This window comes from Pinus tabuliformis, chromosome 4_1, assembly GCF_031772625.1.
Source record: "Pinus tabuliformis cultivar Carrire ecotype Pingquan chromosome 4_1, CPIR1, whole genome shotgun sequence".
In the NCBI taxonomy this organism is placed as follows: domain Eukaryota; kingdom Viridiplantae; phylum Streptophyta; class Pinopsida; order Pinales; family Pinaceae; genus Pinus; species Pinus tabuliformis.
Window position 1 is genome coordinate 608,695,627 of NC_142303.1, and position 27,600 is coordinate 608,723,226.

The window sequence follows — 27,600 nt, forward strand, 5'->3', positions numbered from 1 at the left end:
CTGATGTAACATTTGACTTATCTTGATGTAGTTTTATGTATATTATGTAACTTTGGCACTTATTTACCTATTCTAGATGATTCATTCACAAAATAGCAAAAATTTAATGTAATGAATCAGTTTCCCTTCTTTTAGAGGCAGGTTGTTGGGATGCCTAGTTTTCAGCTCTATGTTTGGAATTAGTTCAAACTGCTCCTGGAAGGAGGAGCTCGACCCCTAGAGGAAAGGGAAGAGGTTGGCTTGCCTATATTATGTAATTTCTAAGTCATTTTCATGGTTGGACTCTTGGGAAAAGTTTTGGCACACTATTGTACATATCTTCTGCATTTTGGCTAAGGAAAGATCAGAAGTTTTGCAACACCTGTTGGGATTCTTGTGGTTTTCAGTTTTGATGGTGTGTTCTCTCAGTTATTTGTAATTTCTTTAATGTTTTAATGTATGCCATTCCCTTCTTTTGCTTCTGAAACTAAATGAATGAGTAAGTGAGGTAGAATCCATTGATTTCAGTGCTCTGCCTTTAAATTTGTTTAGTTTTATATGTTTTCACCAGTCTGAAGAGGATCCCTGTTTCCCATTGCCCTTTCCAGCTCCTTGTCATTCTGATCCATCCATACATATGATCAAAAAGCATCAAAGCTACTACCTACCTTGCCCCAACTTGAATTCTGCAAAGATCTGGTCTCATCCCCGAGCCCAAATTTGTTTTTTCCCTTTTCTCCAACAAAACCCCAAAATTTTTTAAATCAAACCTACCTATCCATTTACTAGCCTAAAATCAATATCCATTATAAGTCATCTCAGCTACTTTGAAGACCTTTTGCAGAGATAGACCCGGAGAGAGCCCTCTCCTGTCCTCGTAGGGCTAGCTACGAGGCTGAGCTTGGTTTGATGTGGCCTTGAGTCTCGCCTTCCCTCAGCCTAAGGCAGATTCCAGCGCTAACATAGTGGCGACCATACTGGGGAAGAAAATGGTTTGTTTGTTAATGTCATTTGTTTTATAAGCTACAGACGGAGCCTGAAGTTATGCCAGGTAGCCTTCGAAACGCTTTTGCTTTGCATTAGCGGAAGTAGATAAACGCTGCTTCAGTCAATCTCCGGTCTAGCTTGTAATCGTGACATCTAACTTGTTAATTGCCCCAGTACATGTATCAAGTTCAGATCTGATTGTTGATGGTGGACAATGATCAGACACTGGCAACGCTGAAATCATTCACCTGGCAACTCTAAATTAGTTTCGAGATTAGATCCAAAGGCTCCACTGGAGGATGATCCCGACCAGCAAAAACATAAAAGGACAACATGGACAGATCAGGTATTCAAGTTGGAATTTCATCCAAGACATTTTGTTCTTTGTCATAAACTATTTCTTCTCTTTTCTCGAGAATGTAAAGAAGGCTTTGCAAAGTATACTATGCTTGAGAAAAGATCTCAGGCTTGCAGTTGATTCTTTCTCTTTGAGGATTGTAAATACCAAAGATTTGCATACCTTTGAGCTTGATCAAGATCCTTTTTCCGAATTTTGTGATGACCATCTTCAAATTGATGAAACTCAAGAGACCAAGACTGATTCTATACCTGCTGTACATACCCCTACACCTTGTAAAATTCCAGATCAGTATAAACCTCTTGTTTTACCTTCTGTTCTCCATGCTTTCCCCAAAAACTATGATCTATACTTGCCGAGGTTCGATGGTGAAAGTAAGAATGTCAACGCTGAGCAACATGTGCAGAATTTTGAGTCTTTTCTAGATCTTTTTGAAGTTGATGCAGAAGATGTCAGTATAAGGCTTTTTGCTCTTTCTTTGCAAGGCAAAGTCAAGAGTTGGTACAAAACCCTGCCTGATGCGAGCATCTCAGATTTTTGGCAGTTCGTCAAAGTTTTTCTCGATAGGTGGATGATCGGGCAGAACCTTTTTTTGATTGTAGAAGAGTATAACCAGCTGAAAAGACTACCAGGGGAGACAATACAATAGTTTTCAGCTAGATTTAACCAAGTTTATTATTCAATGCCAGTTGAGATAAGCCCTACTCCTAGATCTGCGCTCTTGCACTATCCGGGTGCCTTTGATCCGGAAATGGAGTTTCAGCTAAGAGAAAGGAATATTGCAACACTTCACGAGATGCAGAAAAGTGCAGTAAATGTAGAGGCTCACTTGCTGATCCGACGGGCAAGGTTGAAAGAAGAAGAGATGAAAAACATAGATCCGGCCGAATCTCTAGAGGTGAAGCTTGACGTTTTGGTAAGTGTAGTAGAAGAGATGATGCAAAGGATCACCCCAAGGAATGATTATGATGTTCAAGCCCATGGCTTGTTGATTGAAGAAGAACGAATGGCCGCTCCAAAACATTTTTTTTCTTATCCTAGTTGTCATAGATCTGATAATGATTGTTTTGTAGATCACCTTGACAAAGAAAGAACTGTTGATATGACCTGCATGCTTGATGATATGTTTTATACCGATGATTTGCCTCAGTTTGATCAGTATGATGATGATTATGTTCTCCAAACAAAAGCTAATCTTGCAATCAAACAAGCAGCTCGTTTGTGGGAGGAAGAAGTTCATTTTCAGCAGCTCGAATACAATGTTCAGCCATCACATATCAACTATGACAGTGACGAGGAAAGTGCCGCAAATTTTGAAGTAAGTGAAGGATCTTTGCCTTTTCGTTTTGATTCATGTCAGTTCATCAGAGACAACTTCCATGCAATCAGAAATCAGCTGTCAACAAGTCTTGATTTAGACCATCTTGAAGGAAATAAAAACCTTGTTCAAGACTTCTCATATTCAGCTTTGCAGCCCCCGAATGCCATTGTTTGTCAAGTTGCAGATGAATACATGGAAGCTAGCACATATGATCAAAGGATACAAGAAAGTTCCCTACCTTTCTGTTTTGAATCATTTCAGCTTTTGAAGGGAAATTTGCATAGTACATCTTCAGTGAAGAATGAGCGGCATGTAGGCAATCATGTACTCACATTGGAACCAATAGAAAATGGTTTGCAGCAGTCTTTTCAAGTTTTTCATGATCCAATAGCTAATGTGTTGGATGATGTTTGCAGTCCAAATCCTTCTCCATTGACTACATGTGAGCTTGAAACGTGTGCTGATATGACTTTGAGTCGGCAGCCGGTTTCTTTGTCATTTTTAGCAGGAGTCTCGTCACAAAGCTCAAAACAAAGTTTGCATTCATGGTATGAGGGGAAGAGAAGTAATCCATTGGATGAGCTAAGTCCCAGTGTGCATGAACTTCAAGATCCTTATGCAGTTTTTTTGGAGGCGGATAGAGAATCCATACCATTCAACGGATCTGTTTCTAAGTTGTCATGGGAGTTTCCTTTCAATAGTTCTCTCTGGTTGTTCATAAGCAAGCACTTGTAGAGAATACAAACAACAGTCGGAATTCTTACTTGGTTGCATTGGTTGTTTCATTTCACTTGATCAGGTGATGAATGAAACTGTTAGAGTAGGTTTTGATGAATAAGCTCCACTTTGAGCATCATTTTTAGTTTGTCGGTTGTGTTTAAGTATCACGTCAATTTTTAGTTGAGTCATGAGTCATTTGTGAATCAATTTTCAGTCTTGTTGTTAAATTAGTTTGTCTCGGTTTTCAGTCATGCATTTTAGCTTGAGTTTTGACTCCATTGCCCAATGGATGAAGGCACTGTCTAGCTCTTCCAGAGATCTGTCGTTCTTGGCACCTCCAAGGAGCTACCATCCCCATTGGAGCCAATGTTAGTGTCAGTATTTCCAACCTTCCTCCAGTGATCAAATATGCTCTTACAAAGTGGTCTCAGAGTGTCAAGGTCAAATTTTGTCATTTCAGTGAGTCTTCAAGTAAAATTTGGTCACCAGGCATTAGGTCTAGGGTTTGATTTCAATCCTTTCAAAGTTGCCCAAATGTCAGTCTATGTCACTATTCAGCTGAGTCTATCATCATTCAGAGGGTTTTTATCATCATGTTAGGTTCCATTGGGTCATTTTACACCTTGTTCATGCTTCAATTGCGCCTAGGCAAGGTTCATTTCCCTCTCCTAGGGTTTTGAAGCTAATTTCTCTTGGATGGTCAAATCATTAGCAAAACTTGTATCCGGATGTTCATACACCTTCCCCTATCCTTAAATTACCTTATCAAACACTTCCCATCATTGAGATCCCCCAAATTCCTCATTTTTGCACAAACCCTAGTTTCTTGCTACAACCTGGCAATTTTCTAGGTTGGGCCTGTGTTTTTCCCTTTTGGACCCCTTCCCCTCACTCAATCTTTGAGATTCCACTTTCCCCTGCTTCCTAACATCCCTCCCTACTTCCAAAAATTTTCTCAAGAATTTAGAAGCCCCTTATCCCCTTCATTTCGCTTCATTTCGACAAATCCCTTGTTTCACACATCAGGGTAGGTTTTACTCAAATGATGTTTCTAAGCAATCAAAGATGAATTTGGGAAAAATGAGAGATTTTTTTGTCCAAAACACGCCAAGGAAGAAAAACCTCCTTCACTTTTTACACAGGTGTCATGGTTTTAGAGAAATGTCAAAAATACAATCGCCTCGGGAGAATTGATGCACCTCTGAAGTGACCTTGGGAAAATCAAGTTTTATCCTAGCTTGGTTGTCCAAATAACTTTATTGATGAGTCAAAGGATAAATAGACAAAAATATATTTCCAATGAGCTATCATGAGCTCAATTTGGAGTTGAGGAAGGCATTCAAAAGTTGACTGCAACAGCACTCTGCCTTGAGGAAGCCTCATTTGGCACATTTTGACCAGTCTTGGGAGATTGGAATTTTGACAAGGCAAATGAACTCCAAATTAAAAAATTCAAATTTATTTGGAAAGTAGACTCAAATACCTTTCCAACGAGCTATCTTGTGCCTGATTTCGACATCGGGAAGGCTTCCTAAAGTCTCCTACAAAAAGGTGCTATGCACAGAGAAGGCGTGCTACGCATTGGGCTTCATCAGCCTGTGTAAAATTACATGCGTGCTACGCATTGGGAGCACGCTACGCATTGGGTAAGCGTGTGACGCATACAAACTCAGAGCCAAAATTTTTTGCTCCTTCTTCCAAATTCATGCCAAATTGCCTCCAATTGCTTGCAAGTAGGTTCTTTATGTTTGCTCAGTGAATTTTAGACATGATTATGGTGTTTTGAAAGTGGAGAAACAAGTGTGAAATGTAAAACCCTATGTTTATTTCCAAATTCACTTCTTAGGGTTTGAAACAAATATTAGGGATTGTGTGGGTTAATATATGCCTATGTCCTCTATTTTGAGTTGTGTCCATGCTCATTGTTAACCTTAACCTCACACTCTCTTTTTGCTATTACATCCCTGCTGTCATTGTTATGGCCATTGTCATTTCCACCTCTTTTCTACACACTTGTCAAATCCCTTCATAATCAAATCAATGACTGTTTTTTCATGCAAACTCATTTGACAAAACTATTCTCATTGTGGCTTTCCTATGATACTTTGATACACATGTGACACATTTGGAAATTGCACCAAACTCTCATTCTTCGTCTCATTGAAAGCCAAACAGACTTTGAAACACCATGAAGGCGGATAGACAGTGACTTTACAACTAAAACTGCATGCACCAGAAGGACACTAAAACAGGCTTCGGTGGCTGGGCATGATACATGATGGAGGGTCTTCACTCTGAATTTGAGCAAATTCGGAGAAATTTTTGTCATTTTGAAATTTTTGGCTTGCAAAACAGGTTTTTCAGCCCAACGCATAGCGCGTCGACGCGCGCGCTTATGATTGGGACACTTGTTGGAGGAAAACTTTATATGATTCATTCACAAAATAGCAAAAATTTAATGTAATGAATCAGTTTCCCTTCTTTTAGAGGCAGGTTGTTGGGATGCCTAGTTTTCAGCTCTATGTTTGGAATTAGTTCAAACTGCTCCTAGAAGGAGGAGCTCGACCCCTAGAGGCAAGGGAAGAGGTTGGCTTGCCTATATTATGTAATTTCTAAGTCATTTTCATGGTTGGACTCTTGGGAAAAGTTTTGGCACACTATTGTACATATCTTCTACATTTTGGCTAAGGAAAGATCAAAAGTTTTGCAGCACCTGTTGGGATTCTTGTGGTTTTCAGTTTTGATGGTGTGTTCTCTCAGTTATTTGTAAGTTCTTTATTGTTTTAATGTATGCCATTCCCTTCTTTTGCTTCTGAAACTAAATGAATGAGTAAGTGAGGTAGAATCCATTGATTTCAGTGCTCTGCCTTTAAATTTGTTTAGTTTTATATGTTTTCACCAGTCTGGAGAGGATCCTTGTTTCCCCTTGCCCTTTTCAGCTCCTTGTCATTCTGATCCATCCATACATATGATCAAAAAGCATCAAAGCTACTACCTACCTTGCCCCAACTTGAATTCTGCAAAGATCTGGTCTCATCCCCGAGCCCAAATTTGTTTTTTCCCTTTTCTCCAACAAAACCCCAAAAAATTTTAAATCAAACCTACCTATCCATTTACTAGCCTAAAATCAATATCCATTATAAGTCATCTCAGCTCCTTTGAAGACCTTTTGCTGAGATAGACCCAGAGAGAGCCCTCTCTTGTCCTCGTAGGGCTAGCTACGAGGCTGAGCTTGGTTTGATGTGGCCTTGAGTCTCGCCTTCCCTCAGCCTAAGGCAGATTCCAGCGCTAACATAAGGGATTTGGTGCTTAGGTGGAATGTTAGATGAGAAGATAAAGGAAAACATGGAAAATTTGATCCCTTATGGTTTGGACCTTTCAAAATTGTTGAGGCAAAGGGGAACAATATTTTTTGTTGGAAAACATGGATGGTGAAGTGCTTGAGTTTCCTATGAATGGGTAGTTTCTCAAGCTTTACTTCCAGCACTAAAGAGGTCCATTTTCTTTCACTGTACATACTGGTGAGCCATTGTATATACCAGTAATTCTTTGAGTTCTTAATGTTTATATTATTTTTTCTTTTCATATATTTGAATAAAATGACTCCATGCCTAATGGATATAAGACACTAATATGTAGGTTCTCAATGCATTGCTTGCAATATATTATCCCCAGTTGAGCCGATGTTGTCACCTACTACACCTTTTTTGCAATTGTGTCAAATGATGGCCAAAAAGGGGAGTCGAAGTGCAAAAAGGCCAAAGAGGAGGGAAAATATAAGAGGTCGAAATCATGAGGAGGAAGCTAAAATCAAAAGCCTAAGTCTTGAAGGCAAAAGGAAAGCCAAAATCCAAAGGGAGGCCAAAATCTAAAGAAGAGTTTTGAAATTTGGGCTTGATCACATCAGAACCCTTTTAAATTCCTTTTCGAAAAAGTTCCGATGAGAGGGGATTTGATATTATATGGCACCTAGTCATGGAAAACCAAAGGGACCAAGGGAGTAAAACTGGGCGGAGCACCTAAGTGCTAAGATGGAATTTCAGAGGATCGTGGCATCAGAACTTTACTTTAATTCTTAATTGAAAAGCTTTCTATGAGAGGAGCTCCGATATCACGAGGCAGCTGATCACAAAGAATTAAAAGAACCGAGGGTGTAGAGTGGGCAGAGCACCTAAGTGCCAAGAAGGGATATGGGAGGTTGAAGGCATCAGAATTGTTTTTAATTATTTTTTGAAAAAATTCTGATGAAGAGGGGCTCCAATACAAATTGGCACTTAGTCATGGAAATACAAAGGAAACTAGCACAAAACCAAGGACCCTAGGGACACTTTCTGTCTCCTCAAAACTAGACACATCACAACAGATAGTTGGTTTCGAGAAGCTGACATGGGAGATTACGCCAGCATGACATGGCTAGAAAAGGACACGTGGAAGGTGATTTTAGAATTTTGGAGGGCCTAAAGGGACAAATCTGGGTGACATGTTTCACAACTCAGGAGGTGCCACACGGAGATTATGACGTTAACATGACATCATTCCAAAGAGTTGTATTTCAGAGGTGAGAGAAATCATAACTCTTTTATAATTAGCTTTTAAAAATGTTTTGATGAAGAGGGCTTCGATATTATATGGCGCCCGACCATGGGAACTCCATAGAAACAAGGGCACAGAGCTAAATCAAGCACCAAGAGCTATGAGCTCATCAGAAGTGGGAGTTTTCGTAACTCCAGTGTTAATTCTTAATTTGAAAACTTCCGACGAAGAGGGATTCTGATGCAGACTAGAACATGGTTGTGATAGATTCACAAAACCCAAATCCAAAGGAATATTTAGCACCTAAGTGCTATGGGACATATCGGGGATGCGAATATTGCAACTCCCGTGTAAATTCTAATTTAGAAAAGTTCTGATGGTGAAGGGGCTCCAATATTTGGTGGTGCTTGGTCATGAACATCTAAAGAACCAAGGGTGAAGCACGAATTACAAAGGGAGATAGGCCCTTGACAGGGTCCCATGGGATAAATAGGAAGAGGGCCAATAGAAGAGGAGCTTGAAGGCATCAAAACATTATGTTTTTGGAATGTTATTCCAAATGAAGTTACGAGGATAGAAGGATCTAATATTGCAGAGCCTATGCATTAAGCCATTGGCAACAGGCAGTGGTCCCATGGTTGGTAAGCGATAAAGGAGCTTAAGTAAGAGGAGTTAAGGGTAATCATAGTCTTATGTTTTTGTAATGATCTTTTATAAGAGTTATGAGATTTATTGGGTTCCTATAGTATAGACTAGAGTGTATGCAGGTGGAGGGGTCGGCAGTTATGTCACAAGGCATCTTCAACACCACCACACTTGATCATGGCCAACTCCAAGAAGGGAGATTACACAGTTAGGGTGAGAAAGCGACATGTATATTGGCCGGTTGCTATGAAGGAACATCATGGCAAAGACATGGCCTAATTAGAGGCGATCACAGGAATTGGCATGGATATTTTTTGCTATAGCCATCATTCAGTTTTCCCATGTTTTGTTATTTTGTAATTTCTGCATTTTAAAGAAGGAATCAATATATTATGTAATCATTTGAATATGTGCACACCGAGATAGCTAGTCGATCAACCAGCTGTAACATTAGAACATATTTTGTAATTGTGGATTCAAAGCTCCCCCTCCACCCATAAATAGGGGGAAGAAACTCATTTGACTGGTTCCTAAATCCTGTTCCCATAAGTCTGAAATCTGTCTTTGCAAATATTTTGAGTTCTGTAGACAGAAAGAGCTTCCAACTCTTGGTTCAATGGCTTGTTCATGAGGTGCTAATTCTTATACAAATTTCAATTGCGTTGGACCTATGATATGGACTCCATTTTCAAAGATTAATGAAGCAGATCCGGAGATTCCAAGCAGAGTAATTTGTAGTATGGGTTCCCCTCTATTTTTCATTTATGCATGTTTATCTTCCTCTGAGATTGTGTAAAGAAGTTGTTGGTTTCACTCTCAAATTATGGATTTATTTATGTTATAGGGTAGCGACGGTACCTGTGCAATTACATATTTAATAGTGTTATATTGTAGCCAACAATACTAGTGAGATAACAAATTTACCAATGTTATTTCATGACATAATGTACCCATGAGAATATAGAGCTAGAAACCTTAAAATGCGCTCCACAATTTCTGCACTTTCATCTCCTTATTCTTCCATAGTTTTGTTGGGATTCATTGCTTAGGATTCTGTGTTATCCAACCCTCTGCATTGAATTCCTTCCTTACTTTCTCTCTCTCCATTTTTACTATAACAAAAAATATTAAGCTACATTTTACTATGTGTCGACCACCATATCGGGAGATTTATCCTTGGGATGAGTGATATCTACCTACATATACATATGTGTATGTCTAATTCTACCTCGGTGAAGGGTGAGTTAAACCAAGTGTTGAACCAATCTAATTCCAATTATATTAAATACGTAGTGCAACACAAATCTCAAAAATCCTCAAAGCATTCCTTTAAGATGTCTTAGGCATTAACCCTTTCCTCAACCTAGGGGCTGTCTCTAGGAGCTACAACAGGTGCATTTTGTACTTTCAACACAAAGCCTATATACCTGTATTCTAATCTAGAAGATAAACTACGTGTTGACATGCCTACATGTGGTGCAAGTTGTGGTGCAGATTCAACAACATAGAGTAGAGCCTTTCTTGTGTAAATTTTGAAGACTTTGTGCAGACTTTGAGAAGAAAGTCTTGGCTGTAAGTGGATAATTTGTCAACATTTTTGAAATCCCATAGTTATATTTTTTTTTATACTTGTTCTTATCTTTTCATTTTTACTGTCTTTCTTCCTAATTTTCAAGGGATATGTTCCTCCAAAGCTCCTTCTCCTTTGATGTTTTTTGAGGAAACCTCAATGTATGATTCTTTAATTGCTTGATTTGGGCATCCTTGAAGTTTGCCATGTCTTTCCATCCAAAAGGGATTTCACCTTCCTCTTCACTTTAAAATATCAATGGTGTTGGGGATTCCTTTAATTCTTTGGGAGGAAAAACCCTTGGATTCTGAACCTCCTCTGAAGAAATTTGGACTAAAATGGCTCTCCTTTCTTGAGAGATTCATATAGTTCATGTAGAATATTGTGCTAGGAATCCATATGATGTTTCATATCTTCCCATCCCAAAATCTCATATATATTTGTGCCTTGGATATTCTTGTTCCTCGTTGAAGAAGATGGCTCGTTGTCTTGCTTTGAAGATTGTCCCCTAGGTTAGCCTCCTTAAGTTATCTTACAAAATGTAAGTCATGACTTGGACAAAACTTGTTCTCTAGATTGACCTACTTGTGTTGTCTTAGTGAATGAAAAAGGTTTTAAGTAGGACAAAACATTGTACATTACTACCATGTTTGTGGTGGATGTTATTTCTAGTTGATCGATGTTTTAATTTCTTGCAATTTTTAGCATCTATATTTATGAGAAAGTTGATAGACTTGAATGGAAGTTGTATTTGGTCCAGTTGGTAAAGATACTTCCAACTATTTATTTCGATCATTACATCTTCTGGTATCCCTTTTTCCAGATCAAATTTCACACATATTTGAGGACATGGGACACAATTTCTTTTGGTTTAGTCATAGCAATGTACTTTCCTAACAAATTCCAAATGCATTGCAGGGCTTCATCATTCCAACACTGAAGGGGAAAATGTGGGAGCAATAGCCACATAGTAATTGTCAAGGGTGTGCCATTTTCTGGATTAAAATCCGTAGTCCATTTATTTAGATATGTACCCCTTTCTCCAAGGAAATAAGGGCCTATTTTAAATATCAATTCTTTGTCTTCTTTCACCTCAAAAAGGAAGAGATAATTAAACCTCTATCACATAGGAAGCTTTGAATTTAAATGTGATTTCCAATATTTTTGGATCCATTGAGCGATTGTTTTGGGGGATGGCTAAATACCCATAAATTTCCTCATTAAATCTAGCTCAAAAAATGCCATGGCCTTCTTTTTGGAAACAAAAGCTTGCAACTTCACCTCAAGATTTTCTTCCAAACGTTTTGAAAAAATGGGAAGGTTGATTGCTTAAACTATGGATTGAGTCTTGGATTATTGGTAAGAATGTCGTAGTGTTCTCATCTAGAAGGGGTTGTGACAGAACTGCTTCATTTAGTTTCCTCATTTGGAAGGGGTTGTGACAAAACTTCTTCATTTAGAGGGGATTGTGGCCCCATTTGCCTCGCCTCTCCAAATTCACTATCAACTAATATGCTAGGGTTTGTTGCAATATGTCTCCGCTTCCACTTAGACTCTAAGTTACTTTCTCATTAATTGTTGATAACCAATTATTTATATTGATAAATTATCAAATAATATCTTAAAATTAAAATCGGTAGAGAAGAATAGAAAACTAAAATAATGAAGACTTTTTAATTTTTCTTTTTAAGAATAAATGATCAAAAAAATATTTTAATCTTAAAATTTAGATAAAAAATAAAAAATTATAACCATGCAAACTAATAACTCAAAAATAAATTAACCTTCCAACTTTATAATAAAAAGGTATATACTTCCTTTCCTTTTCCCTTTTAAATTATCACATTTGACACAATATAGGAGTTTCGACTCCGGATAGTAGCAAAAACATATATTTAAAGTAGTCTAGTTCAATACCTACCAAATCTTTATCCAAACTCATCTTTAGAGTAAAAGGCTAATAGAGTATGTGTTTAGATTGGTAAATCATAATTTAATTATTTTATTTTAGGAGAGTATGTGTTTAGATTGTGTTAGATTGTTAAATCATAATTTAATTATTTTATTTTAGTAGAGTATGTGTTTAGATTGTGTTAGATTGGTAAATCATAATTTAATTATTTTATTTTAGTATAAAGATTTTCATAGTTAAAAATATGATGATGAAATTTTTTGGAATATTATATGATTTTATTAAAATATTAAATTTTTTTTGGGTAAACACTACACTTATTTTTAAGGACAAAAAGTTCAGATTAATGTTAGAAGAGTGCCATAGTAAGAATAAATAAGAAAATAGACATAAATAAAAAATTAATAATTTGTTATTAATAGATATTTATTACTGATTATTAAAAAAAATAATTAAGGATTAAGGTTAAAATAAGCGATAAAATATTAAATGAAATGAAGGATTAAATTACCATGTTATAACTAAAGTAGCAATATACCTCCAGATTGTCCATTCCGTTCTATCAGATAAAAAAATCCATTTCGGAGAACGATTTAAAATGTTAAGGGGCCCCATTGCACCAGCAAAACATTTTTCTACGATATTGCACCAGCAGGGAATCAAACCCAGGTCTGTACTGTGGCAGGGTACTATTCTACCACTAGACCACTGGTGGAAATATGAGTTTATGTTTTTCATTCTTTTACTGATTACTGAAAAGACATTAAAATTCTCTACTTCCTCCAAGTAAATGAATTTCCTATGCACTTCCATATGGAAGACAACATTTGGAATCTGAATCACTTTTAAAAATTTCTTTCTCCAAGTTTCAAACTAATAATTTTATAATTATTTTTTATCGATTTAATTTGAATTTGAATTAAGATATATTCATGTAAATTATTTTTCTAATTTATTTATTAACATTTTCCAACTTATTTTATTAACTTGCTTAAATATCCATCTCCAATCTTGAATTGTAAGAATGCTTGGCTTTACTTATGACAAAAGTTTGTGAAAATCATATCTGGAATGATAGAATGTCTAATCCTGATAGAATGTCTAACCTTTTCCCTTTATCAGTTATTAATTGCAATTATGGAAGTCCATTTCAAAATTTAAGATCTTATGGGAATTATGATTTATGACTACCAAGTAAGGTTGTAAAAAATCGGTGTTATTATGAGAGAGAGTTATGCTATGCATTGCATAATAGTGAATTATTGATTATGTGTGAGAGCACAAGTAATGTTATAAATGCGTAGGTATGAAATTAAGATTAAAATTGAGGTGTGATGGCGAGCATAAGCTTCCAATCATCATTGTTCACTTTTATTTGTCTCATACTTTTGTGTTCTAGGTTTCCACACGTCATTTTGTGTTCTAGGTTTCCACACGTCATTTTGTGTTCTAGGTTTCCACACTTCATGTTATGGGAGCAGATTTTGATGGTTTGTGGATTGGTTATTGTGTTGTGAGAGTGGAAAATAAAGCAGGGACTGTGTATTTTTCAGGTTGTCGAAGATCTTGTTTGGCATGAAAGCCCCATCGGTATGTAAGACTTCAAACACCATGTCTTCACTCTTCTTCATGACCTCCTCGATAGAGCCTTCGCTCTTGCTCACGACCTTCTCAACAAAGCCCATGTAAATATTTTAGACACCCTTGTTTGGTATGAAATCCTCACCAATCTGCAAGATTTCACACACCATGTCATCACTCTTCCTCACGACCTCCCCAATGGAGCCTCTGTTGATATTTTGAAACCTTTGTTTAGTATGAAACACTCACCAGTCTACAGGATTTCAAATGCCATGCCTTTGCTAGTCCCCATGGCCTCCCCAATGGCACCTCTGTTGATGCTAACAGTGAGAAAGAAAGTAATGTGTTTGAAAAAATTAATCAATCAACTGGAGAAGGAAACAAGGACAGTTCTCTCCAAAATTTCCTAATTTTTGTCCAACCTTTTTCTGGTAAATCCCTCTGCTTCTTGGTCAATGCAATTAATGTTGTATCCATGTTTGAAGACAAAGTTAAAGCGTGGACAGGAATTCAAGAGGGTTCTTTCAGGCTCCTTTACAAAGGAAGGCAACTACAGATGGATCAGAAACTCGGAGATTATGGTATTGTGAAGGATGTCTCCATATCTCTTGTTGCGTACCTAAATGGTGGTGCTAGGGGTGGTAGGACATCTTTGACTTCAAAATTGTTCTCCTTCAAGGATGCTCTCAAATCTAGTTCTATCTCTCAACAAGACCAGGCAACGCCCAGATCGTACTAGGTGAACAAAGTTGAGGATGTTCCATCTACAGAAATTTTGCACCCAACTCTAGAGGATTACCTTCAATTCTACTCTGAGAACAACCTCATTTGTCACTTCAATGGTTTATGGCCACATTCATTGGACCTTTATAAGTGGATTCATGAGACTTGGCCTTCAAATGCAAGGTTACCCTCTGTTCCAAGGGTTTCTTTATAGTGTTGTTTGCCGAATCGGAGGATTATCGGAAGGACCTAATTGGTGGATCTTAATTTTGGGGTGCAACTAGTCTATTCATTACCTGCCAATTTTTGGATTTCGATCCCTCTACAACATTTATCACCAAACTTCCAGTATGGGTTCATCTTCCAATTTTGCTTGCCCATCTATGGAATTTCTCAGTATTTGAGGGCATTGGTAATGCCTTAAGTCATTATTTTACCACAAATACCTCCCGAGGATAGTATGGATTATACACATATGAAAGAATCTCTCTAGAAATTGACATAAGTAAAGGGTTGTCGGATAAAATAATATTAAAAACTGGTGATTACCATTGGACCCAGTCCCTGGATTATGAGAATATAGTGTTTTGGTGCCAGGTTTGTCTTCAAACTAGGCATCTACATAATTCTTGCCCTAGGTCAACCTCCACCAAGAAGCGACACAACAAAATGTCAAAATCAAAAGTTATAAACCTTATTACCATTCCCCTGTGGAGGTGAAATTTCTTCTCAGTTCTCCTTTTGATCAAGAGGATTAGGGTGCCAATGATGATATGCTTTCGAGAGATCATGATGAAACTGTCACTACGCATCAGCCCTATGAGAACTCAGTTGGGATCCTAGTGCACCCCTGTGGAGGGTGAGCTTTCTTCTCCCTCTGATAAAGAGGATTAGGGCGCCGATGATGATATGCTTTCGGGAGATCAAGATCAAACTTTCACTGTGCATCAGCCTTATGAGGACTTAGCTGGGATCCCAGTGCACCCTGTAAAGAGGGAATTAGTTACTAAATATGTCTCTTCAGCTATGTTTGAGCGTGTTCATGAATCTACTTCTTCTGACTCTGACAAGGAAACACCCCAACTCTCAACAACAACCTGCAAATTACCTTGGTTGATTTTCCTCTTATAGGCTGGACCAAGGTTGCAAGAGAGAAAGGAAAAAAGAGTTGTTCTAGAGACAATGCCCAAGTCAGGTGATGTTCTCTAGTATATTTATTCCATGTAGTCTCCTCTTTAAGTCTATGTCAACATCCTTAGATGAACAATTGCTATCTCTATATAATCAATGTAAAACTTTTATATTAATAGAAATCTTTTTAAACTAGTTTAAATAAATAAATATATATAACTATATATATATATATATATATATATATATATATATATATAAATATAAATATATATATATACAGCTTGAACATTATTATTATTTGTATAATCGTTTCTAAATGTTCTTGTATGCAGTCTTCTCATAATATTAATTTCTAAATAAAAATGAATAAAATTGTTTTTCAGCCATTGCTTGATTTCATTGTTGTTTTGGAAACTTTCCCAACACAGAACAATCATGTTGTTATTTTGCATCCATGTTATATTCAATATGCCTCTACCTCATTTTATTTAGATGTGCAACTTTCAACCATCATAATTCAAGCTCCATAATATTATTATTCCATAACTTTATCATATAAGCCTAGAGTGGGCCTTTAATACTCGACATTATATTAGATTAATCTATAAGTTATACCATGTGGTAAGTATAATTCCCATTAGATCATGATAGGGCATGATTTTGTTGTATATAGAGTAAATTGGTTGTATATAAAAAAATAGATATGTAGAGATGGATGTCAAGGAATTTTCAAGTATCGAGAAAATTATATTGATTACATCACGAGAAAGATTTTTTTTTTTTATAATATATGTTTTTTTATTTCAATTTTATTAAGATAAAATACAAAATCAAATTATTATTTTATTATTTAAAATATTAAAAATCTAAATAAAAACACTATAGATTCATTATAAGCTTGGATTTGGCTGAGGTAAGATGATTCTATTGTAATTTTAAAGATAATTATAAGTTAATAAAAACAACCAATGAATAATTCATAAATTTGAATAATTCATAAATTTGTTATTTTTTCATGAAATAAGTTTAAATTGTAGATGTGTCTAGTAATAGTAAAGTCTAATTAAACATATTTAGGCTAATGTAATCAACATTAAATATTTATTTTTAATTTCCATCTTATATTGTTTAATTACTTAGCTTAGTGAAAGAAATAAAGAGCGCATGATTACAACATATTTTATGTTTGTTATAGAAATGCTAAAAGGCAAATACCTAAAACTTAATTTGTAATGTTCAACATGATATTCAACAAGAGCTACACGCTCAAGGAGGTGAAGAGTTCCCAAAAATTTTGGGCTACCGTGTGAACTAAACAATATTAAAGCACATTATAAATATTTTTTGTATTAACAAAAGATATGGGACAACTCCATATCTACAATAGAGAAGACAAGACCAAGTATCATCTTGTGCTCAGGGAAGCTTGAGATTGTCTATCATTTTGATCATATTGCTCTAAATATTGTGAATTGTGGAGAGATTAAGACCTCCAAATTGTAATTGATTGGTCAAATTGATGTATCATTGAATAAAGGGTTATTTTTTTATCAATTTCCTTCTATTTCCATTTATTCACATGTTAATTCTATCATATAATTTTTAGTTATGTAGCATTTCCATATTGTGATTGGTTAAGTAATATACCTCTATAGTTGTTGTACTCTAGTAGTACCAATCCAATACTATGACATGTTAGCAAATGTTAAACTTGTTTGGTGCAAATTAAGGTTTGGATCTGGTTGACAATTTGCAAAAGTATCATAACTAATTCTCACTTGAGAGTTGGGATCTATGAGATCAATCCTTGTGTGACTGTGGTAGTAAGGAGACAGTTGAGAGGTTCATTCAGCTTGTGTCTATTGAGAAACATGTAGAGGAAGCAATGTTGAAAGAAATACCTATAAATGGTAGTGTGGTTAAGGATTACAACAAAACTCCTAAGGAAAACACCCAGAAGAACTAATGTAGGAGCATAATTTACAAGTCAAATCATTTTTTACCTTCTTAGGTCAAAACCTCATTTACTAAGGGAGTTGGTTCCCTACTTTATATTCCAAGGGAAGTCAGGTTCTCTAAGTTATTTGATTTTTTAATATTTGATATAGTCTAGAAGGAATGAATTGTTAGGAATTTAAACAGGTGTTATTTGGTTCCCATGTAAAAGTGGAATTTAGATATAATTGAGATTTTTTTAGAGCATATAGAAAATTGACTTGGTTTATTACATTGATTGAATGAGAATTATTTTTGTAAAGAGTCTCATATGTAATTAAATATAATAATATAAGAATTATATAGGGATTAGAGAGTTTAATGAATTAATAAAATATATATGCTATGAAGGGAACTGCACTACTATGCAAAGTCATTATTTTCCCTTTTTGTCTTTGAATCAGTATATGGATTATTAGCTTTGTCCAATCTTATCTGTGTGTATGATGTGTTCTTAGTATATAATTGAGTTATTATGGTCACAAAGTTTAATTGTGGGGTAGGCATAACTGAGCAAGTGCAAGATTCATTAGTTAGTGTATTCGAATTACGTATAGCTCGCTTTGACTATATCCAAATCAAGCACTAAATAAACTCACCCGATGTGGGACCTTCAACCAACCAACCTGTAATCAATGGAGGCACGAATAGGGTAATTTTCTAGCAGCTGCAACACCCTCCAAAACTTTGGCCTACACTCAAATTTTGGAGCCTAATGTGGATCTTATGATTGATCATTCCTTAGTCACTTATTGGTCAATTGATGATTTCAAACCCCCTTCTCAGATATCAAGTGTCGTTCACGCTTTTATCTTTATATAGAAAGTGTCGTCTTCGGGCATGGGAGTTATCGCTTGTCATGCAAAGGGGAGTTTTGGTTTGCATCAAGGGGAAATCTTTGTGAAAATGAGTTGTTCTCATCATATAGACATGTTTCACACTCACTCACCATTACACAAGTGTCGTCATTATCCTCACAAAGTCCATCGATGGGGTCGCACTTGTCGTAAGTTTCCACAAAGGTTGTTGCATTAAGTGAAGTATGCTTTCATATGTTCTGGATGATCTACATTGTATCACCAAGTATCAAAGTGTGTGGTCATAGTCAATTTCTATCATTGTTCACATTGGTTCCATTGATCCCATGCTTAGCCAAATTCTGGATGATTCCTGGCAATCTAGCCTCTTCCAACCTTCCTAAATTGTGCACTTCGCATCTACAACCCTCAATATTTTTCCTTGCCTATTGGAACTGTGTAATGTGCAGAAAGCCCAACCTAGCTTGGCCTCCAAAACTATGAAAATACTTCCTCTAGTGTTCTTCCATCAGTGAGAGCTCACTTCCTTCAGAAACTACGTAGTTCTGTCTCTCAGGCCTCTCAGTTGCCCAGTCCCCCTCGCCTCCTGAAACTACACAATTTATCCTCCCAAGGCCCCATCCCATAGCATCCACTACCTACTTCAAATACATAATTTTGTCCCTTAGTGGGCATTGCGCAAGTTTTTCCTCTAGTGGACATTGCACAATTTTTTCCCTCGGTGAGGATTGTGCCACAATTTCCCTCAATCTGGCCTGAGCTGCACATTCTCAGTAATCAATCTCTGCCCTTGGCTGCTTGAGCTACGTAATTGCATAGTCACTGGGCCTTCTCCCCTGACCTATCACTTAGTCTTGACCCAGTTCGTGAATCCAAGTGCTCTACCTTAGGCTAGGGGTTTATCAGACTGATGTCGTCTTGTCATGAGTGGATTGCAGATACATGAATTCTACCATGCTATGGAAAGATGATGAAGAAGGATATGAAGAAGGAGGACATGTCAGATGATGCTTAAGGGGATGAGGATAAAATATAATCATCATATCAGAAGACCAAGGAACCCTAAGGTATCATAGAAGATCGGAGTTCAGGACCGCATGAAGACTCTATCTAATTCATAACCCTTTGGAGGGTAGGTACGAAGAACAAAGCACATATTTCATGAAGTTTAAATGCACATATTAGTGTAGTATGAAGGAAAACTTATCATTGTCATATCATTATGTCTTCAATGATATGTATGGTCGCAAACACTGAAAGTCATTCCATGTGTTTCCGCTAAATGTTTCGCTCCCTTTCGCAAGATAGGCAAGATGTATTTTTGCATGATGATTGTCACACTTTATGCATAAGCTCATTCTGGTGGTTCCAAGGGCTCATCTTTGTGTTTATGAGTTTCCCTAACCATGTAAAAACCTTTCGCACTCATTCATAATTTTTTTAGTGTTGTCGCACAAGTGTCGTTACGATAGTCATCAAGTCTATCTTAGGTGTTGCACTTGTCATAGTTGGTCATGAAGTGGTCACACACAAGCGAAAGTGTTGTTCATGTGTCATGGGTGATCAATGTTGTTGAGTCATCAAGTATTTTAAGTGTTAGGACATAGTTGAAGCTTCATCACTTCACCTATCGATCTCACTAGTCCAACACTTGGCCTTTTCTGAAGAAGCTCCCTGACCCCTCAACTCAGCTTCACCCAAACTTCTTGGACTACACATTGCGTAGTTCAAGACAACAAGATGTGACCTTCCCTTGGATCTCTGCAATGCGCAGTTCCTATCCCCCAGGACTGCTACTTGCACAATTCCTGAGCCCAAGACCTAACCTTTCCTTCCATAATTGCGCAATCTTTTTAGTCAACATTCCCTTATATGATCTAGAAATGAGATTTAAGATAATTAATAAGGTATTACAAACTTATGTGCATGGATTATTCTATTTCATTATATGCAATGGATCGATAATATTGCGAAATGCACAGAAAATGAAGCAGTAACAAAACATAATAGATAACACATGACATAACAAATTTAATAAGGAGTTCACCCAATACTCCTGGGCTACATCTCCGGGTCCAGCCCTAAGTTTTGGCCTCTCTATTATGTCTTCAAGCAGAGTTTTGTTTACAATAGTGAGCTCAATTTGAGCTTCGCACTCAACAGAGTACAACAATAAGAGTTTACTTGAACCTCTCAAGTTCTCTATGAGTACACAGACTCCCCTAATGCTCTCTGTCCCAACTCTGTCTCGGCATTTGCTTGAATATTGCTCTCTGCCCATTATGCTCTCTGTCTGTGGCTTTTAAAGCCAACTACGTTGCCTGTTCATTTCACATCCTCGGCTCTCAGTCTCCCCAGCCTCTGAACGCTTAGAATCCCCCTGCCAGCATTTCTCAATCATTGTTTAACATATGGAGGGGAGGTGGCCACCTATCCATAACGCTAGAGTGCCTGGGTCTCTAAAATTCTTAAGACAACCGTGCTCTGTTAAAACACAAGGAAATGTATTTGAAATGGAGAAATCCACCAAAAACTCATATATCGGACTTTAAAAGTCCTTAAATATGTTTCATTTCTCTATCGGGTCCGTTCATAGATCAGTAATCACATATCGGAAGGGCTCCGCCTCTGTGTATTTCGTTTAATACGAAACTACACTAAAATGTTGTAAATCCCTGCATTCCGGACTTGAAATATTGTTTAATATCGTTGATAAACCCTTTCAGGTCCGCAACATTGCATCGATGCTTTTCCCTTTGGTTTTTCGTTTGTTCGGAAATGTGATTTACAAAGGAAAACATAGTTTTCCGATTCGATGCGTCGATGTGATATATCGCAATCGCTCATCGCAATAACCCTTGGGCCATTATAAAGCGCTCTTGTAATCCCTCGATAACGATTCACCAATCTAATATAGGTCGTCGATCTGCGCGCTTGATCGACGGTCCCGATTCATTCCGCCAATCGCTATCACAATATGTGTATACAAAGTGTCGATATCCCGCCTATGGTCTCCGTCGATCAGATCTAGGCCGTTGATCGGCCAGATCTGACGACTCTGATTTAATATTGTATTAAAGTGCCGATAGCCCTGTTTACTATGTTTTCACGGGTTTTGGGCCTCCCGATAGTGTTTTTCTCCATTCTAAAGGTTTTCTCCGCCATGCTAAAAGCATCCCTTTTGCAATATTTTTGATCCTTTAAAGGATTTTCACATGATTTTCAAGTTTATGAAGATATAGAGAGTGTTTCTTGGATCCATTTGGATCACGCCTTCCCACTGAAAAGGCTTTTGGACCACCAAAAGTTGGTTTTCAAGCATCTATCAAGTGAGGATACAACTGCCTCACTTGTCCAATTTCTATCCATTTTGCATTGTTGGGTTTTGAACCTTTGAGTCCAATCCTTAGGTACTCAACATCTCCTCTGTGCGTTGTCCTCACCTTCCTGTCCAGAACTGTATCTTCCTGCAGCTCATTGAGGTATTCAAGCAACAGATCATCAATGGAAGGCAATTGACTTTGCTCTTCAGGATCTTCAATTAATGAAGGTTCAAACCGTCTTAGATTTTTCTGCATTTACTACTGAATAGATGTGCATGTATGCTGGTAGATCAAGGTGGAAAGCATTCTCACCAATTTTCTGAAGTACCTTAAAAGGCCCATACCTTATTGGCTTCAGCTTCTTTCCTTCACCTTGCATTCTATCCTTGCTGATATACAGCCAGATTTGATCGCCAACTTGGAAGATGTGTTCCACTCGGTGTTTATCATGCCTTGCCTTATACTTGGCTTGGCTCTTTTCTAGCTGTTCCTGCACTGCCTGGTGAATCTCTTAGATCTGTTCAATGGATTTGGTTGCTTTATCCACATCACTGTGTCCAGCAATCGCTATATCTTTTTCAAAGACAAAATCCAAGGGAGACCTTGGTATAAAACTAAAATAGGTCACAAAAGGAGATCTCTGTGTAGAAGAATGTTTAGCACAGTTGTAAGCATGTTGCACATAACACAAATGTTCATCCCAAAGCTTAGGATGCTTATTGCAATAACCCCTGAGCAACTAGATCACTGTCTGGTTGACTACCTCTATTTGGCCCTCTGTCTGTGGATGAAAGGTTGTACTTTTCTTCAGTCTGGTGCCCATTAACTCCCACAGACTTGACCAAAACTTTCCAACAAATCGGGAGCCTCGATCAGAAACTATGGAAGTGGGTAACCCAAAATGTACCCAGACATGCTGAAAGAACAATTTCGCTATTTGTTCAGTTGTAATCTGCTTATTACAAGGTATTAGAATACACATTTTGCTAAACCTGTCCACAATAACATATAAATAGTCATGTCCCTTTCTAGATTTTGGCAATCCCCCGACAAAGTCCATAGAGACACTTTCCCAAGGGTGGGAAGGAACTGGTAGTGGAGTGTACAAGCCTAGTTTTCTATTGCTGGGCTTGCTTTTAGCACACATGGTACACCCTCTTACATATCTAGAAATTGTTTCATGCATTTTTGGCCAATAGCAGTATCTTTGTAGTTGTGCAATTGTTTTGCTTACACCAAAATGACATGATATCAGAGAAGTATGTGCTTCCCTAATTATATTAATTCTCTCTGTTTGTGGAATGCATAGCTTTCCCAAATGATACAAGAGTTGGTCCTTAATATAGTAATCCACTTCTTCTACCTTTTTTCCATTACTTAAAGCTGCATATACATCTTTAAAGTCTATATCTTGAGCATATTGTTCAATGTAGCTTTCATGCATTATTGAATTATGCTTAAGTATAGTAGATGCATTTATGATTGGTCTGGACAACATATCTGCAACTTTATTGTGTATGCCCTTTTTATATCTGATGACTAAATGAAACTGTTGTAGGAAACCCATCCACCTATAGTGTCTTGATTGTTGCAACTTAGTTTGTGAGTGCAAGTACTGAAGTGGCTGATGATCAGTATGTATTACTGTTTCTTTTCCCATTAAGTAATGATTCCACTTCTTCACACTCTAAACTAATGCATATAATTCTTTATCATATGTAGGATATTTAACTACTACAGAATTAAAAGTCTCAGAATGGTAGCATATGGGTTTACCATGTTGCATCAACACTGCTCCCATGGTATAATCACTGGCATCAGTTTCAATCTCAAATGTTTGTTGAATATTTGGCAATGCTAGTACTGGTGCTATACTAATTTTTTCTTTCAAGGCGTCGAAGGCTTTCTGCTGTTTGCCTCCCCACTAAAACACCTTATTCAATCCTATCAAAGCATGTAAGGGAGATGCAATTAAGGAAAAGTTAGCAATAAACTTTCTCCAATATTGTGTTGCCCCTAGGAAGCTTCTAACTTCTGTAGCAGACTTGGGTTTAGGCCAGTTTACAATGACTGCAAACTTAGAGGGATCTATCTTCAATTCACCACCCCTACAATATGACCCAAATAATTCAAAGATGTTTTACCAAGTTCACATTTTGATAATTTAACATAGAGATTTTCCTTTATCAAAACTTCTAGAGTCTACTTCACATGCTTTAAATGTTCTTCCCATGTTTTACTGAATACAAGAATGTCATCTAAATATACAATTACAAAAACATCAATAAAAGGCCTGAGTACATCAATCATTACTCTCATGAAAGTGGCAGGAGCATTAATTAAGCCAAAAGGCATAACGAGCCATTCATACAGCCCTTGCTTTGTTTTGAAAGTAGTCTTCCATGCATCTTGCTCCACTACTTTGACCTAATGGTAACCACTACGTAGGTCCAACTTGGAAAAGTAAACAGCTTCTTTCAGCTGATCGAATAGATCATCTATGCAAGGAAGGGGATAACGATTCTTGATAGTTATCTTGTTCAGTGCTCGGTAATCAATGCACATCCTCCACGAACCATCCTTCTTTCTCACCAACACAATTAGAGATCTGCATGGTGATGTGCTTGGTCTTATGAACCCTTTCTCAAGCAGCTCCTGTACCCGCTTCTTGATTTCTGCATTCTCTAAAGCGGATAACCTGTACATTCCGATGTTAGGCAATGGAGCATCTTGCTACAATTTAATATCATGTACAATTTCCCTTTTTGGTGGCAGACCTTTAGGTTCTTGAAATAATATATCATATTCTCAAACAACCTTTTCTAAATCAGCTTGTTGTTTAGCATCACAACCTTCAAATATATTGGTTTTTTCAGGTTTCTTTTCCCTTACAACCATTAGTAAAAATTTCTTGCATGAATTTACAATCCTTTTCATCTGCCCTAAGTTTATGAGAGTATAATTATTTTTGAGTTTATGAGCTCTTACAATATATTTGATTCCATCTTTAACGAGTTGATACTTGTTTTCAGCTCTATAGATATGGCTTTTCTATCATACAAGTAAGGACTTCCTAAAACAATCCCACATATATCCAGGGGAACAATATCTAACTCAACCTCATCAACAAATGCTGACCCAAAAAAAACCTAAGTTTACATTGTCTAGTCACTTGTAGTTTTGCTCTATCACATACCCAACCTAATGGATATGGCTTCTTGTGAGGTGTGTTTAGCAGTCCCAATTTCTTTACAATTGCTTTAGAAATTAAGTTTACTTGTGAGCCACTATCAAACAAAGTATCAATATTCTGATGCTTGGAAATAACTCTAGTATGAAAAAGCTCATGTCTTCTTCTCTCATTTTCTTCACTATCAATAGTTTGTGTAGAATTACTAGTAGATGTTTTAGAATTTTTACCTTGTATACCTGTGGCTGTGATGGTTGTCTCATCACCTGAGTCTGACCCCAAATATTTTTGAACAGTAGCAACAACTTTCTTCTTCTTGCCATCAAACTTCTTGGGTTTCAGCTCCATATGCAAAGACCAGCAATGTTCATCATCATGTCCATCCTTCTTGCAGTGAGTGCATGAAGGTTTGGCCTTTTCTACAACATTGGCCTTCCTCTCTTTCCATTTCTGCTTCCTCTTTTCCTTGTTCTTGCTTGCAGCGGGTTTTGATGATCCCCCAATCTCTGGGACCACATTCTTGCCTCTAGCCTCTAGATGGGTAGCTTGAACAAATACCTCATCTATGCTAGTAGGGTTAAACATGAGAATGGTGTGTCTCAAATAACTATGTAGACCACATATATACTTCAGCAAAGTTTCAGGTGAGTCTAAAGAAATGCCTAGAATCAAAACTCTTTTTCTAAATTCTTCAGTGTAACTTTGTACACTTTGCCCTTTCAATTAGCGAAGAGTTTTCCAACTCATCATAGCTTGCTGCATATAAGCTAGTGGATAGAATTGTTTTTTAATTGCAGAAATAAATTCACTCCAAACAGAAAGAATTTTACCATGCTTCTTCAAGTTAGCTTGTGTTCTGCCTTTCCACCATACCAAGGCAGTTCCTCCAAGGCGTAGGCCGGCCAGCTGAATCTTACTTCTGTCTGAATCAATGCTCTGCACCCTGCAATACACATCAATCTACCTAATCCAATTATCCAGCTTCTCTGCATTTAACTCTCCATCATATATTGGAAAATCAAATTTAACATCTAATTTAATCAAAGATGCTTTCTTCTTTTTATTTTCAGGACTATCAAGAGGTGTGGGAAGCTTTTCTTCTTTCCCTTTGCCTTTAGAATGGTCATTTAGGAGAGATTCTTCTGCTCCTTTATCATGCTGAGAAGTTGAAGAATCTTCACTTTGACCTTTCTTAAATTCTCTATACATTTCCTCTACCATGGCTCTCATAGTCATGAAACTGTCTATGAATTAAGAGTCTGATTCCAAGGGAATCTCTTCTGACATTTTCCTCCTAGTATAGACTCTACCAATTTCTGGGTTAGATTCAACCAATTCTCCTTCTCCTAATTTAAGCTTTGATCTAGTTATCATTCACAAATAGTCCAGCACAAGCTTGTCTAACCTTAGAAACCTAAAGCTCTGATGCCACTTGATCTGGAAATGAGATCTAAGATAATTAATAAGGTATTACAGACTTATGTGCATGGATTAGTCTATGTCATTATATGCAATGAATCGATAAGATTGCGAAATGCACAGACAATGAAGCAGTAACAAAACATAATAGATAACACATGAACACCAAATTTAATAAGGAGTTCACCCAATACTCCTGGGCTACATCTTTGGGTCCAGCCCTCAGTTGTGGCCTCTTTATTATGTCTTCAAGCAAAGTTTTGTTTACAACAGTGAGCTCAATTTGAGCTTCACACTCAACAGAGTACAACAATAAGAGTTTACTTGAACCTCTCAAGTTCTCTATGAGTACACAGACTCCCCTAATGCTCTCTATCCAAACTTTGTCTCGACATTTGCCTGAATACTAATCTCTGCCCATTATGCTCTCTGTCTGTGGCTTTTAAAGCCAACTGCGCTGCCTATTCATTTCACATCCTCGGCTCTTAGTCTCCCCAGCCTCTAAACACTCAAAATCCCCCTATCACTGTTTCTCAATCATTGTTTAACGTATGGAGGGGAGGTGGCCACCCATCCATAATTCCAGAGTGCCTAGGTCTCTGAAATTCTTAAGACAACTGCGCTCTGTTAAAACACAAGGAAATGTATTTGAAATGGAGAAATCCACCAAAAACTCATATATCGGACTTTTAAAGTCCTTAAATATGTTTCATTTCTCTTTCAGGTCCGTTCATAGATCGGCAATCGCATATCGGAAGGGCTCTGCCTCTATGAATTTCGTTTAATACGAAACTACACTAAAATGTTGTAAATCCCCGCATTCCGGACTTGAAATATTGTTTAATATCGTTGATACCCTTTCGGGTCAGCAAAATCGCATCGACACTTTTCCCTTTGGTTTTTTGTTTGTTCGCAGAAATGTGATTTACAAAGGAAAACATAGGTTTTCATACTTCAACTTATATGCAATCCCACCTATTAGATTATCGGGTCCGTAATATCACTGCCCTGATGGGTATCGACCCCGCCCCACTTCAAAGTTCTGATGCGATGCGGCGATGCGATATATCATAATCGCTCATCAAAATAACCCTCGGGCCATTATAAAGCACCCTTGTAATCCCTCAATAGTGATTCACCAATCTAATATGGTCTGTTGATCTGTGCGCTTGATCGATGGTCCCGATTCATTCCGCCAATCGCTGTCGCAATATGTGTATACAAAGCGCCGATATCCCGCCTATGGTATCTGCCGATAGTGATTCACTGATTGGATCTGGGCCGTTGATCGGCCAGATCCAAAGGCTCTGATTTAATATTGTATTGAAGTGTCCATAGCCCTATTTACTCTGTTTTCACGGGTTTTGGGCCTCTTGATAGTGTTTTTCTCCA